We start from the raw sequence: 13,682 nt of genomic DNA on the forward strand, positions 1-13,682 counted from the left end.
AGTAAAAGAAAAAAATTTTTTTCAATAAAAAGAGAGAGTGAGGCCATGCCAATAATTATACCTTGAGAAGTTAGAGGGCAGGAAGGGGAAAGGGTGTTAATGATTAAAAAGTGGAGTATGAAATTCTTGTTTACAAATTATGACTCTACACCATATGAATGTTATCAGTATTCATCTACCACCAGTAATGGTGTTTGTATTGCCAGCTGATAGGCAGGTGATCCAGTTCTAAAATCCCATTTTACATTCTGCTTGATTAGAGCATTCATAGTATCAACTGTCTAGGTTAGGTTTCCTAGGAAATAGACTCTGACATGGTGATTTGTGCAAGGCATTTTACTGGGAGTAGCCTCAGGAACATACCTGAAGGGAGTGAGGAGAACAAGTTCGGGCAGAGGAAGAAATTGATCTGTGATATAGTCACAACTGAGGTCTTAGTCCCACAGGAAGCTCTGGAGTTGAGATAGTCCTTCAGAGTTGTCCTAAGCTGAAGCAAGAGAGTCAGGCCTTTCTACTCTCTAAACAATTTTTATTTATTCATTTATTTAAATTCAAGTTCATTTATGGGGCGCCTGGGTGGCGCAGTCGGTTAAGCGTCCGACTTCAGCCAGGTCACGATCTCGCGGTCCGTGAGTTCGAGCCCCGCGTCAGGCTCTGGGCTGATGGCTCGGAGCCTGGAGCCTGTTTCCGATTCTGTGTCTCCCTCTCTCTCTGCCCCTCGCCCGTTCATGCTCTGTCTCTCTCTGTCCCTAAAAAAATAAATAAACGTTGAAAAAAAATTAAAAAAAATAAATTCAAGTTCATTTACATACAGTGTAGTCTTGGCTTCAGGAGTAGAACTCAGTAATTCATCTCTTTCATGACACCCAGCGCTCATCCCAACAAGTGCCCTCCTTAATGCCCATCACCCATTCAACCTATCCCCCTACCCACTTCCCCTCCAGCAACCCTAAGTTTGTTCTCTGTATTTAAGAGTCTCTTATGGTTTGCCTCCCTCTCTGTATTTGTCTTATTTTTGCTTCCCTTCCCCTCTGTTCATCTGTTTTGTTTCTTAAATTCTACATATGAGTGAAATCGTATGGTATTTGTCTTTCTCTCATTGACTCATTTCATTTAGCATAATACACTTTAGTTCCATCCATGTTGTTGCAAATGTCAAGATTTCATTCTTTTTCGTTGCTGAATAGTATTCCATTGTGTGTGTGTGTGTGTGTGTGTGTGTGTGTGTATACATATATACCACATGTTCTTTATCCGTTCATCAGTCAGTGGACATTTGGGCCCTTTCCATAATTTGGCTATTATTGATAGTGCTGCTATAAACATTGGGGTGCATGTGCCCCTTGGAATCAGTATTTTTGTATCCTTTGGATAAATTCTTAGTAGTGCAGTTGCTAGATCATAGGGTAGTTCTATTTTTAATTGTTTGAAGAACCTCCATGCTGTAGTCATTAGATACATGCTGTGGGTCTGGAAGTTACAGGAATGAGTGCTCTGGTCATGAGGAAGGGATCTAGGCAGCACACCACAGCATCCACTACATCAAATTTCTACAAAAAGCAATGATATGGGGGGAAATGGAGGGAGCCTATTATAGAGTAAGAGATTTAAAAGGCAGAATGACTAAATGTAATGTGTGGGCTTTGCTTTGATCTTCATGCACACAAACCAACCATAAAAAAGCATCTTTGAGATAACTGGGGAAAATTTTGCATGTGGAATGAATAGTAGAGGAAATTATGTCATTATTATTGGTTTTGTTACATGTGATCATGGCATCATGGCTATGTAAAAAAAAAGTCTTGCCTACTTAAGATGCAGACTAAGATAAAGGTGAAATGACATGATGTCTGCAATTTGCATGAAAATATTTCAGGAAAATAGTAGAGGAAGGAGGAATTATAACAAGATCCAAAAAATGTTGATAATTATTAAAGCTGAGTGGTAGGTCATAAACATTCATTCTGCTATTCTCTCCACATTTGCTTGAAACTCCATAATAAAAATATTTAAGGACATATAATGGGTAGTCGTGGTGTGCCACCAACCACTGCCCCCAAGCACTGCCAGATCTATTGCTGCCACTGGAGCCACAGGCTCCCTTCCATGGTGTTTCTCAAGGTAGAAAACTATGTCCAAATTTAAAATACTAGATAGGAATTTGGGGGAGAGTCTAACTCTTTAGAACACAACTAGAACTATCAAAGACTACTAAAGACAAAACTTTTCTGTATATTGTTCATCAAATGATACCCAGAGCCTAGCACACTGCTTGGCCCAGCATAGGTGATGAATAAATGTGGAAATTAAGATGCAAGAAATATTCTCTGGCTTCTCCTTCCTGTCACCACCCACCACTCCCTTAGCTTGTTTCTATCCTTTGGACTCTCTGGATTCTATTAGAATCTGTGCCCAATGGAACAGGGTCATGAGTTCCTGCTGTCTTGTTTTTGGCCTTGTATGAGCATTGGTGCTTCATATGCAACTCTTACTCTTATTGCTATCATCAACAATGACCTCCTCCTCTTCAAAAACAACTCCCCTTCCAAGTGGGTGTTCCACATAAGTGAAATGTTGGAGAGGAGCAGTAATAGGTAAAACATGTTTCAGAGAAAGCAAGACAGCAGGAAGTTGGGGAGGGGAAAGCTGAGCTCTACTGCAACCGGGTAGAGAAACAGGGAGGGAAGAGAAAGGGAGTGAAATCAGGGCAGATTCACAAATTCTGAAGATCTGCGGGAAAAAGCGTCAGACTTCTGGCCAGGAACTGAAGTGTATGTCTGCAAAATATGTATAGCCAAGTAACTAACTGCTTCAACATCCCAATATCCTTTCTCTAGGCCCCATAAGAATGGTTTTCCCACACCTTCCACCCCCCTTTCCTCAGCAAAGTCCAAAATCAGCAGTCAGTGTTGACATCAATGTGCAAAGGGCTAGAGCCCCAGGTAAAACAAAAGACGCCTGCAAAAAGGCAAATGAGAAAGGAACTCAAGGAAAGTTCACGATGGAAAAATAAACACAGGCAAAACAAACATCCACAGAGAGGAGAGAGAGGGAAACCAAAAAGACAAGATCAGCCAGAAAAAATAAGAACAAAAACAATGAGAAAAGCCAAGAACAGGAAAAAAAATTAAAAAAGGATGAACTAAAATAAAATACAGGCATAATCCTCCAAAGAGAAGTGTAGGAAAAGACAAGGACAGAATTAGCACTGGCGGGGTGGGGGCGGGGGGCAGGCACCGAGTTAAAAGCTTTTGCAGATTGTCTCAATCTTCACACCGTTGTGAAGAGCGAATGTTGGTAATAACCATTTTGCAGAGGTAAAAGTAGAGGCTTAGACTTTTAAGTTATTTGTCTAAAGCTATACAGATAGAAAATGGTGGAGCAGAATTTGAACACCTTTCTGCTCATTTCAAAACATACATTGTCTCACAGGCTATCTTAGGTTTGAAAGTATGACAAATTCGACTTCTAAATTTGGTTGACCACATTCATTAGTAGTAATAACTATGTGTTCAATTGCTCCCTAATTTGGGATCATTTCTTGAAACAGATCCTGAACATTTTTATTTCGTCAAAAATATTATCCTTTACAACTCACTCAAACTCCTACATTTGATGTAGAAATCTCTCCCCTCAGAGATAAACCATCTAATTATATCCAAACAGCTAAGGTAAAAGGAGACAGCACTACCTGCACCTGTTCAGGTAACTCTAAAGCTGTTTTGTTTTGTTTTGTTTTGTTTTGTTTTTTACTTCCATTGAGTCCAATCTAAGAAGGCTTAAAATTACAGAGGGAAAAGGTCAGGGCCAGCAGGACACTGAAACTGTCTCCAATATGAAAACATACTTGATGCTAATGATTAGAGAGTGTGGATCTGGTGTGGGTGTGATGCATCTTATATCCCCATTAGATCATAAGTTTCTGGAGAGCAAGTTCTCATATACTGCACCTTTATTTGTCCTTAAAATCCACAGTTACTCAAAGAGTAGTCAAATAACTAAATGAATATTGGGTGTTATAGCTTTGTGCATTTGGGCAGTGTCAAGACACCCTTTTCCTTTTGAAAAGTAAAGTTACTTTTAAATTTCATTTTTAATTCTAGGAGAGGGAAATCAGGACAATGGCTAACTTTTGGAACTAAACTAGCTTCTTTTTTAGCAAAAAGGAAAGTAGTGAAGGGGGCCCTTAGGAGATATCAGGAAGAAGTGCCAATCTGACAGCAGTCACAGGATATTGGTTCTTTATCCCTTAGATTTCTTCCCTACCAATTTTTCAGTTTGTTCCCAACCTTCAGAGTTCTTTTATATTTAGTAGTATAGGACACATAAGTAGGATACAGAGTCTGTGCAGACAAATGACTAGCAAGTCTGGTCTTCCTAAGCTGAGAATTCTTGAGCCTGTGGAAGTTTAGCTCCTTCCACAAAGAGCCCCTTCTCCAACATGACTTTACAGGCCCCTCAGATTTACTGGCTGAGCTCAGAATACAGTGTTGATTTTCCTGGTTCATAAAGCCAGGCAGGGTTCCTGTTGCCAGACAGGTGTATTTGTTTTTGAATGATAAGAACATTCACTTGCTCTCAGTTTAGGCTAATAATAAACACTTTAGACATCCTTCTAAGTCTGAAAGAGAGGAAAGAATAAAAAAAAAAAAAAAACAACTCTCAGACAACAAAGTCTGTTAATGAACTCCTATTCCTTAGAGAACATATGGCCTTGTACAAGAGGTAGGTGCTTGCTGGCTAACCTTTCTGGCTAGCAAACCCTCTGCATATTGCTTTTGAAAACTCTCTCCCATCAATAAAGGCCTGAGGTTGGTTTAAGCTAATTAAAAAGAGAGGAGATTTTGAATGTCAGGAGAAATAGAATAATTAAAACAAGAGTATATTGGCCCTAAAAAGAAACCAGAGAGAGTCAGTGCCAGTGAGGAAACCTTTTCCACCACTTTTAGCCCAGCAGGCTGAAAACATGCTGCCTGTGACAGTGGAGGTGTGATAAAATCAACAGTAGCAAAAGCAGACACAGTGAGGTAACCAGGGAAAAATACATGTAACAAAGGAAAATTCAAGAAGAATGAAAACAAAACAATTTTGCTTGTCCTTCAGACAGCTTAAAAACCTAATCCTTAAAACAAGGTGGTTTAGAAAGTGATGTACAGGGGTGCCTGGGTGGCTCAGTTGGTTAAGTGTCTGACTCTTGATTTCAGCTCAGGTCATGATCTCACGATTCGTGAGTTCGAGCTTGGCATCAGGCTCTGTGCTGACAGCTCAGAGCCTGGAGCCTGATACACATATACATGTGTATATACCTATTAACGTGTATTTAATGGTTTTGTATATAGAATGAAAGATAAGGCAAAACATGTAAATAATTTATTGAAACTTAATGGGGGAGTTGTGAGGTATTATTCTTTCTCTTTTTCTGTATGCTGAGATTTTTCATGATTAAAAACTTAAAAATATGAATAGAAAAAAAGAAAAATGGAAACAAAGAGAAGCGGGTGGGGGAAGGAAGGAAGGAAGCAAGTCTTCCTTAAGACCCTGAAAGATGTGGGTTTAGCTGGTTTGATCATTCTGGAAACTTTAATGGTCAATAATAGCTCATAACATTACATTTTAACCATCCCATGTCCAATTATTGTAGTTTACACAATCCCTTTATGATCATCTGATACTACCTTCCCTGGACTTCTCCATGAACTTTCACAAAGAACCTTCTCTTTCAGAGTCCTCCAAAGTTTAGCTGCAAGGCTCTCTACAGCTAATTACTCCATGGGTCTGGTTTGTAGATGAGGTCTGCCTTAGCCAGAGTATTTCACATCTGCTCTTTTGTGCAGTTACAGGGTATCCTCTTATTGTTGACCACCTGTGTTCAGTTAGTTAAGGTAGATATTGTTGACTGGATGACCCAGTCAGCACATGTGAAAATATGTTCTTCTGGATAAGTTCTTGTTTTCTGCATAAAATGGGCCTTTTCACCACTTTGCCCCTAAGCCTTAGCTCCTTTTTTCCTTCTGCCTGAATGGAATACAAACATGAATGATGTCTGGAACCACAGCAGCCATCTTAAGATCCTAAGGTGACCATAATAAGAATGTGGAATGGAAAGAAGAAAAAAGTCTAGGTTCCTGATGGCATCAGTGAACCACCAACCAGTCTCAACAAATAACACCCTGTAAGACTGAAACCTTGTAGAAGGGTTTTCCATAATGTGCAGCCAAAAGCATGTCCAATTGACCTGATGGATTTGCCACCTCCTAGTAGATTTGGTCCTGGCATAGAGTCACTCCCAGCCTCATATTCCTCACTGATGATGCCTTAATCAGAACTTGGGCTGCCACAGGTTGTCTTTCATGTGTCACATTTTCCCCGCTGTAATGGGCGACACGTCTGAGGCTCTGAGCTTGACTGTTTTTTTCTTTTCTTTTCTTTTCTTTTCTTTTCTTTGAATTCTTATTCTGAAAGTACATGATTTTTTTCAAATTATTGGGTTGGGCCAGACTCTTTAAGAGTAGGCAACCTTGCTACTTTTACCCCTAGAGAATTATCCAAATATTGGGCTGAAGAATGGAATACAGTCTATGAGTGCTGGTAAGTGCAGCCATGAAATCTTTCAAGAAATAAATCTTCTTGTGGCCTGTAGAAACATCTGGAGACTCTGGGAGAAGAATCCTGGTATTCTTATTAGACAGAAGATAGGGAGAAAATACATACTTTGGTTTTTTAAACTTCCAAAGAACAGTTTAAGTAAATAAGGTTCAGCTAGTAATTGGGTAGTAATTAGCTAGTAATTGTGCTAAAGTGCAAACCAAGACAGAACAACTTTCTTTATCCTTAGTCTGTAGGCCTCAGCTTTGGACTGGGCCCCAAAATGCTTTCTGTTTTGGAAACCCCAGATCATACAAAATTCAGTAGGTCTGGGGTTTGAACATATGAATAAAACAAGCCAAGTTTCCGCCTGACCTTGGCTAACCTTGAAATCGATCATTCTTCCAGTGCTGGTCTGGCTAACAGTGAAACTTGTGGTTTCATCTTGGTTTTACCACAAAACTTTGTGATGAAACACTAAGACCCACTGAGATTTGCACTTCCATTCCTGTCTTGTTTCAAAATCTTTTTGCAAAATCTGATGACTTCTATAGCATATGACTGTGTAAATCTTCAATTTCTCTTCTGTTCCACAGAAACTCAGAATGAAATTTCTGCCCAGCAACATTTTTGGAGAACCCAATGATGAAAAAGCAGAAAATGCTAAAATCCATTTAGTGTAAAATGAGGAAATTTCTAAGATATGATGCAAATCTACATGATAGTACTATTAGACCAACTATAACAACAATTCAATTTGAAAGTCACATTTGAAAAAATTTCTGGGGGTTGCATATTATGGGATAGAGTTGTTAGAGGACAGAAGCCCAAAAATTGATATATGTCCCGGAATAAGAGTACAAGAAACATATAACTGGTATATTATCCTGAAGGGTCCTGAGAAGCCAAAAATCTGAACATGCAATCATTAGCAAAGTCAAAATATGTCAATCTCATGAGCTGATTGTACCATTGTAAGTGTAAGAAGTAACATCTCCATTCTGTGTTCTGGCTTGGCATTGATGTAGGTACAGACAAGAGTGCTAAATATCATGTAATCTCATGCAATATAGATTGTTTTTTTTATTAAGGTATATTTGACACATAACATGATATTAGTTTCAGGTGTTCAACATGATTCTGCATTCATATATATTGCAAAAATAAGTCTAGAGGCACGTGGGTGGCTCAGCTGGTTAAGTGTCTGACTCTTGGTTTTGACTCGGGTTATGATCCCAGGGTCATGGGATTGAGCCCCACATTGGGCTCTATGCTAATTGTGGAGCCTGCTTAGGATTCTCTCTCCTTCAGTCCCTCTACCCGACTCATGTTATCCCTCTCTTAAAACAAAAGGCTAGTCAACATCCACAATATAGATTCTTCATTTTTTAGAAAAAAATTTAAGTAGGCTTCATGCCCAACACAGACCCCAATGCAGAACTTGAACTCATGCCCCTGAGATCAAGAACTGAGCTGAAATCAAGAGTCAGACACTTAACCGACTGAGCCACCCAGGTGCCCCTCAATATAGAATCTTGTCAAGCACCCATCATTTTTCCATAAAATCTGAATTCCAGCACCATGGTGTTATAGTCCTGAGCTGCACATAACCAGAAATAAAAACAGAAAGCTCACTCTGCCTTGAGCCCCTTCCAAATCTGAATCCTATTTTGTAGGTTTAAAAATTTTAGCCACAAAAATCCATTAACCAACTTTGGAACAAAGGAAGAGAATTTTTGTTTTAGCCCAAAAGACTCTTTTGTGAATTATGCATGATGTTTTTCCAGCGCTAGGAAAAGGGAGCCAGGGCAGGAGAAATACATGCCACCAGCTTCTATAAAATTCTAAAAGCAGATAACTGGTCTCATCATGTCAAGAACATACTAAAGACAATCCTTGGGTCAGTTATAACCTAAGGACCAACTTTTTTTTTTTTTTAAGAGCTTTTTATTGAACAGGTTACAGAAGAGGTTTAGCTAAAAAGACCAAAGCCCATGTCATCATCAGACTCCTCAGATTCTTCTTTCTTTGCTTCCACTTTCTTCTCCTCAGCTGGAGCAGCAGTGGTGGAAGAAGCAGGTCCTCCTGCTGGGGCAGATCCACCAGCCCTTACATTGCAATGAGGCACCCGATGTTGACATTGACCAGGGCCTTTGCAAACAAGCTTAGAAAGGTTCAACACTTATACCTGCTGCTTGAATGAGGGCATTGATCTTATCCTCCATGACTGTCACCTCATCATCATGCTGGATGAGGGCTGAGCAGATGCAGGTGAATTCCTAGACAGAGGCCATGGGCAGGTGAGTGCTGAGCTGGCACAGTGCTAGTTGCTGGATGAAGTGAGGGCCTCACCCCAAAGCAGCCTTAGCTTCCTCGGAAGGACAGAGCACCTTAGCAGCAGCTGAGACAAGGCCCAACTTTAAACTTTTTGCAAAAATGATTAAAAATGTTAAATTTCTGCAAAAGTGATTCAAAATAACCCCAGGAGGGGCACCTAGGTAGCTCAGTCGGTTAAACATCTGACTTCAGGTCTGGTCATGATCCCCCTGGTCTTTGAGTTCAAGCCCCATGTCGGGCTCTGTGCTGACAGCTCAGAGCCTGGAGCCTGCTTTGGATTCTGTGTCACTGCCCCTTCCCCATTCACACTCTGTCTCTCTCTGTCTCTCAAAAATGAATAAATGTTAAAAAATTAAAAAAAAAAAAGGCTAGATGATTGTCCCTTTCCAAGGGCCTCTTTCCCCCTACCTTCTCCTAGGTAACTAGCATGAAAACAATGCTATGCAATTTTCATGTCCTTCCCAAGGACCAAACTGGAAGAAACTTCATAAAGCTCTTGATAGACCAAGGTGTGTATTTATTTCTCTTAAAGAGCCATTTCTACCTTCTTGCCCTCAATGGAAATTACAAATTGTCCCAATGCTAATATAAGCCCCAGGCTACTGAGTCCATAAGTCACAGAATCCATTCGAGTGATGCAAAGAAACACTTTTTCCCTAAGCCCCAAACAGGGAATTTGGCACCAAAACTAAAATTGATGAGATTACATATTTGGTATTGAAGCCAACTCATGGTCATAGCCAAGGGGTCCCTAATTTCCTACCCTTCTGCAAGATATAGGTACGGCCTCCTTAAGGTAAAAAGCCACCCACCAACTGCCTATGTCACCAATGTATAAAACTCAGTGAGCTCATAATATAAACAGAGAACTATTTACTATATTCTTGGCACTGGCAAGCTTATAAACAATAGCTCAGTGGAATATTTTTGCATTAGGTTTGTTTCCTGAGTGTGTTTTTCTTATAAAATCTGCGCTCTTACCCAAAGATTACATTACTCATTAGGCATTACAGCTGTCCTTGTGACCTAAAATCAAAGGGGTGTTACCTGGGCATTTTCCCAGATAATGATCAGCCATTCTTGGGTTGAGGTACGGGAAAGTTTTTGTGTACAGCATCCAGCAGGTGGCACTCACATCCAAGGCTACAGGGAGCTTTCCCACTGGCAGAGAAATCTTTGTTCACAAAAGATTGTTCATTACAGCTCAGTAAATAAATAGTAGACAGATGGTTTCTTAATAAAAGACCATGAATTTCACTCCTAGTGTCTTCTTAAATGAAGTTTTGACATTGCATATAAGCAGGAAGCAATTTATGTGGCTTTTTGTGTGTAAAGTAATCCGAGACTGGAAAAATTCCACACTGAAAATATAGCTTTGTGGACATTATGAACTGAATGTTTGTGCCCCCCAATATTCATTTGTTAAATTCTAATGCCCCAATATGATAATATGTAGTGGTGGGGCCTTTGGGAGGTAATTAGGTTACAAAAGTAGAGCTCTCAGGTCACCTGGCTGGCTCAGTCAGTGGAGCAGGCAACTTTTGATTTCAGCGTTGTGAGGTCACACCCCACCTTGGGTGTTGAGATTACTTCAAAATAAAATCTTAAAAAAAAAAAAAAAGAGTAGAGCTGTCATGAATGGGATTAGTTCCTTTATAAGAAGAGGCTAGCTTCTTATAAACACACATAAGAGCTAGCTTTCTGCTCTGTCTGCCAAGTAAGAACACAGCAAGAAGACAGCCTTTTGGAAAACTGAAATATGGGACTCACCGAGAACTTGACCATGTTGGCATCCTGATCACAGCCTTCCAACCTACAGAACTGTGAGAAATAACTCTTGTTATTTAAGCCACCCTGTCTATGGTAATTTGGTCTAAGATATTTTTGTTATCCCTTGCATAATTTAGCAATATTTGCAATAGAATTAACGAACCATATGTCACTTTGAATATTAAAAAACAAGCCCAAACCATTTTGAATAAGAATGAATTAAGCAGAGAAAAACATAAAACAAAAAGATATTCCTTGCTAAATACTCTCATATAACAACAGTGCCTATGGTTGCCAAATCATGTTCACGAAGGCCCAGGAATTGTTTTGCAAAAGGGATGGAATCAGCATGATCATAGACTATGCTTAGGATATATGTACCCTTGGGTCACATGTGGTAATTATGATTATGAATCCATATCATCTCTTCCTGAATAAGCAAAATCAATAAGCAAAATCAACTACTCTATTACTTTATTAATGTAAGGGGAAGTGCAGTAAAGTCTTGTTAGCCGTACAAGATCAGGTAGACAAATACGACCTAACAATGCAACTCACCACACACTTACTATGTATCACACAATCAAAAACCTGCCACATAAAGCAATGTAACCTCTACAGCAAGTGTGTGAGGCAGGTAGCACAATTATCTCCACTTTGTAGGAAAGGAAAAGAAAGTTTAGAAGCAAATTACGTAACCCACGTTAGCTTCATCTCCTCATTGTAAAATGAGAGAAAAAAAAGTATAAGCTATTTTTTAGGGCTGTGAAAATTAAATAAAAGAATCCGTGTTTACTCTTACTTAGCCTTGTAAGAGTAAATCCTAAGTATGTGATTACTAATACTAGTGCTGCTGCTGCTGCTATGATCACTACTACTATTATGTCATAAAAGGATACAATGTTACATAATATTATTATACATACTATATAATTATTTCTGATGCATTGTGATAGATTGTATTAATATATATTATAATTTTTATTATGTTATAGAAGTAAGTATTTGTTCAGAGTCACACAGACAGTATGTGGCAGAGTCAGAATTTGAACTCAGGTCTTTCTGACTCCAGAACTTGAGTGCTCAGTCTAGAGGAGGCAATGCTTTTGAATGACTAAACCAGGGTAATTCTGAGAGTAAAATAACACTTCTGGAAATAGGAGATTACTTTCTTTTATGGAGAGAATATAAGAACCATCATCAGAAAACAGCCATCTCTCCAAGTTTCTCCTTCCAGATCCAAACACACACATGAACAAGCAAGTGCCTATTCTCCCCAACCCATCCTGTAGGTTAAGATGACCTTTTATCTTTCTGACCAAAATACGATACCTTAATGGTCATAGAATTACATCCTTCTCAAGGGAGGCGGGTAAGGAACTAAAATTTAATGAAGAACCATGACTGGTATAAGCCAGAACTACTCAGCTTTGAACCAAGGTAACCACACCATAGGATGCATAGCCAAGTCTTGGTCCTGGCTTATCCAGTATCAGCAACACGACCGAGTGAGCTATAATCCAGGCACTTCAATCACAGTGGTTGGTGGTGCCAAATCATGGCATCGAGGGGCAAGTTCTCCTACTAGTAACCTTAATAAGCTGGGCGTGATTTTGAATATTTCTTGATAGGATTCTAATCCACCCACCAAGTTCGTTTCATTCATTTGCCATTCTTCTGACTGCCTTGAATGTATATGTAAAATTGTTTTGGAGTAGTATATTTTAATATATTGCACTGAAACCCCTTTCCTAGTTCATAAGGATAAAATGAATTGATTTAAATTATATTATTTTGGGTCTTGGATTCCCAAGATTTCTGTGTATGTCTATGTTTCCAGCTATCATTTCTTCAATACCTATCATGTATTGGGCATTATGCTTAACACTTTAAATACATTTTTGCATCATTTAATCTTCAAGTGTAAGCCAGGAGTTCTTAATTTAGGATTAAGGTCAGGGTGTCCATATATTAGATGAAGAAAAAAATCACATCTATACTTTAATTAACCTCTATTTTTTAAATTAACCTCTAAATAAAATGTAGCATTTCCTTGAATTATCACTGTAGGCAGTAAACCAAGTAGCATATCCATAGTACCTATGTCTTTGTCACCAATAGAAACCACAGATATTTTCAAGTCACATGATAGCTCTTGCAGATATCTCAAAATATGACTTATACTAGGCACTTCTTAAAAATTACATTAATTAATTAACTCAGCTGGTTAAGTGTCTGACTTCCGCTCAGGTCATGATCTCATCGTGAGTTCAAGCCCCCCCATCGGGCCCTGTCCTGACAGCTCAGAGCCTGGAGCCTGCTTTAGATTCTGTGTCTCCCTCTCTCTTGGTCCCTCCCCTGCTCACACTGTCTCTCTCTCTCTCTCTCAAAAATAAATAAACATAAAACTTTTTTTTAATTACATCAATTATTATTAGACCAATTATTGTTGATTACTATTAGGGTCTAATGGTAATTAATAAAAGATAATATATATTAGTAGCTCACAAATTTGGTAATTTTGTCAAGTATAGTTCTTTATAGCTGATTTTAGTGGTATTTATTTAAAAACATTGTTCTCAGAAGGGGTCTGTAGACCTCACAAAACTGCGCCAGGTGTACTTGGTACAAAATAGAGTAAGAATCTCTAGTCAAGGCTAATCACAATAACTCCACTTCCCCCAACCAGTGACTTGTTTATAAATTAGCATATGACCCAATTCTGACCAATCAGACAAAGAAAAATCTGTTAAAGGGAGGCTTCTTCTTTCCAGAGTGTTCCAAGAAGAGAAAGTTGCTCTGATCCCTCTGGATGCAGCTGGGCCTAGATAAGATGGCTGGAACAGTTGCAACCACTTTGCAACTAACCTAGGGAGGACATTAACACACAGAAGAGGGTGTCTCCAGGAGGACTGCTGTGAGAAGACTGCCTGGAGGGTCCTGCCTGGAACCTGCCCTACTGTTTGGGTTTGGGTTTTCTGATATTTGCA

General features: G+C 39.2%; 1 long non-coding RNA gene and 1 pseudogene across 1 annotated transcript; one reads left to right on the forward strand and one right to left on the reverse strand.

Moving 5' to 3' along the window:
- Window positions 1–8,538: 8,538 nt before the first annotated feature.
- LOC121031295 (60S acidic ribosomal protein P1-like) lies at window positions 8,539–8,985 on the reverse strand (annotated as a pseudogene).
- Window positions 8,986–9,212: 227 nt separating this feature from the next.
- LOC121031296 (uncharacterized) lies at window positions 9,213–10,785 on the forward strand. The gene is made up of 2 exons (XR_005790655.1): window positions 9,213–9,431; window positions 10,645–10,785. It is a non-coding gene; the product is annotated as an uncharacterized LOC121031296 (long non-coding RNA).
- Window positions 10,786–13,682: the final 2,897 nt, after the last annotated feature.

This window comes from Herpailurus yagouaroundi, unplaced genomic scaffold, assembly GCF_014898765.1.
Source record: "Herpailurus yagouaroundi ecotype Mexico unplaced genomic scaffold, PumYag 141, whole genome shotgun sequence".
Taxonomy (NCBI): Eukaryota; Metazoa; Chordata; class Mammalia; order Carnivora; family Felidae; genus Herpailurus; species Herpailurus yagouaroundi.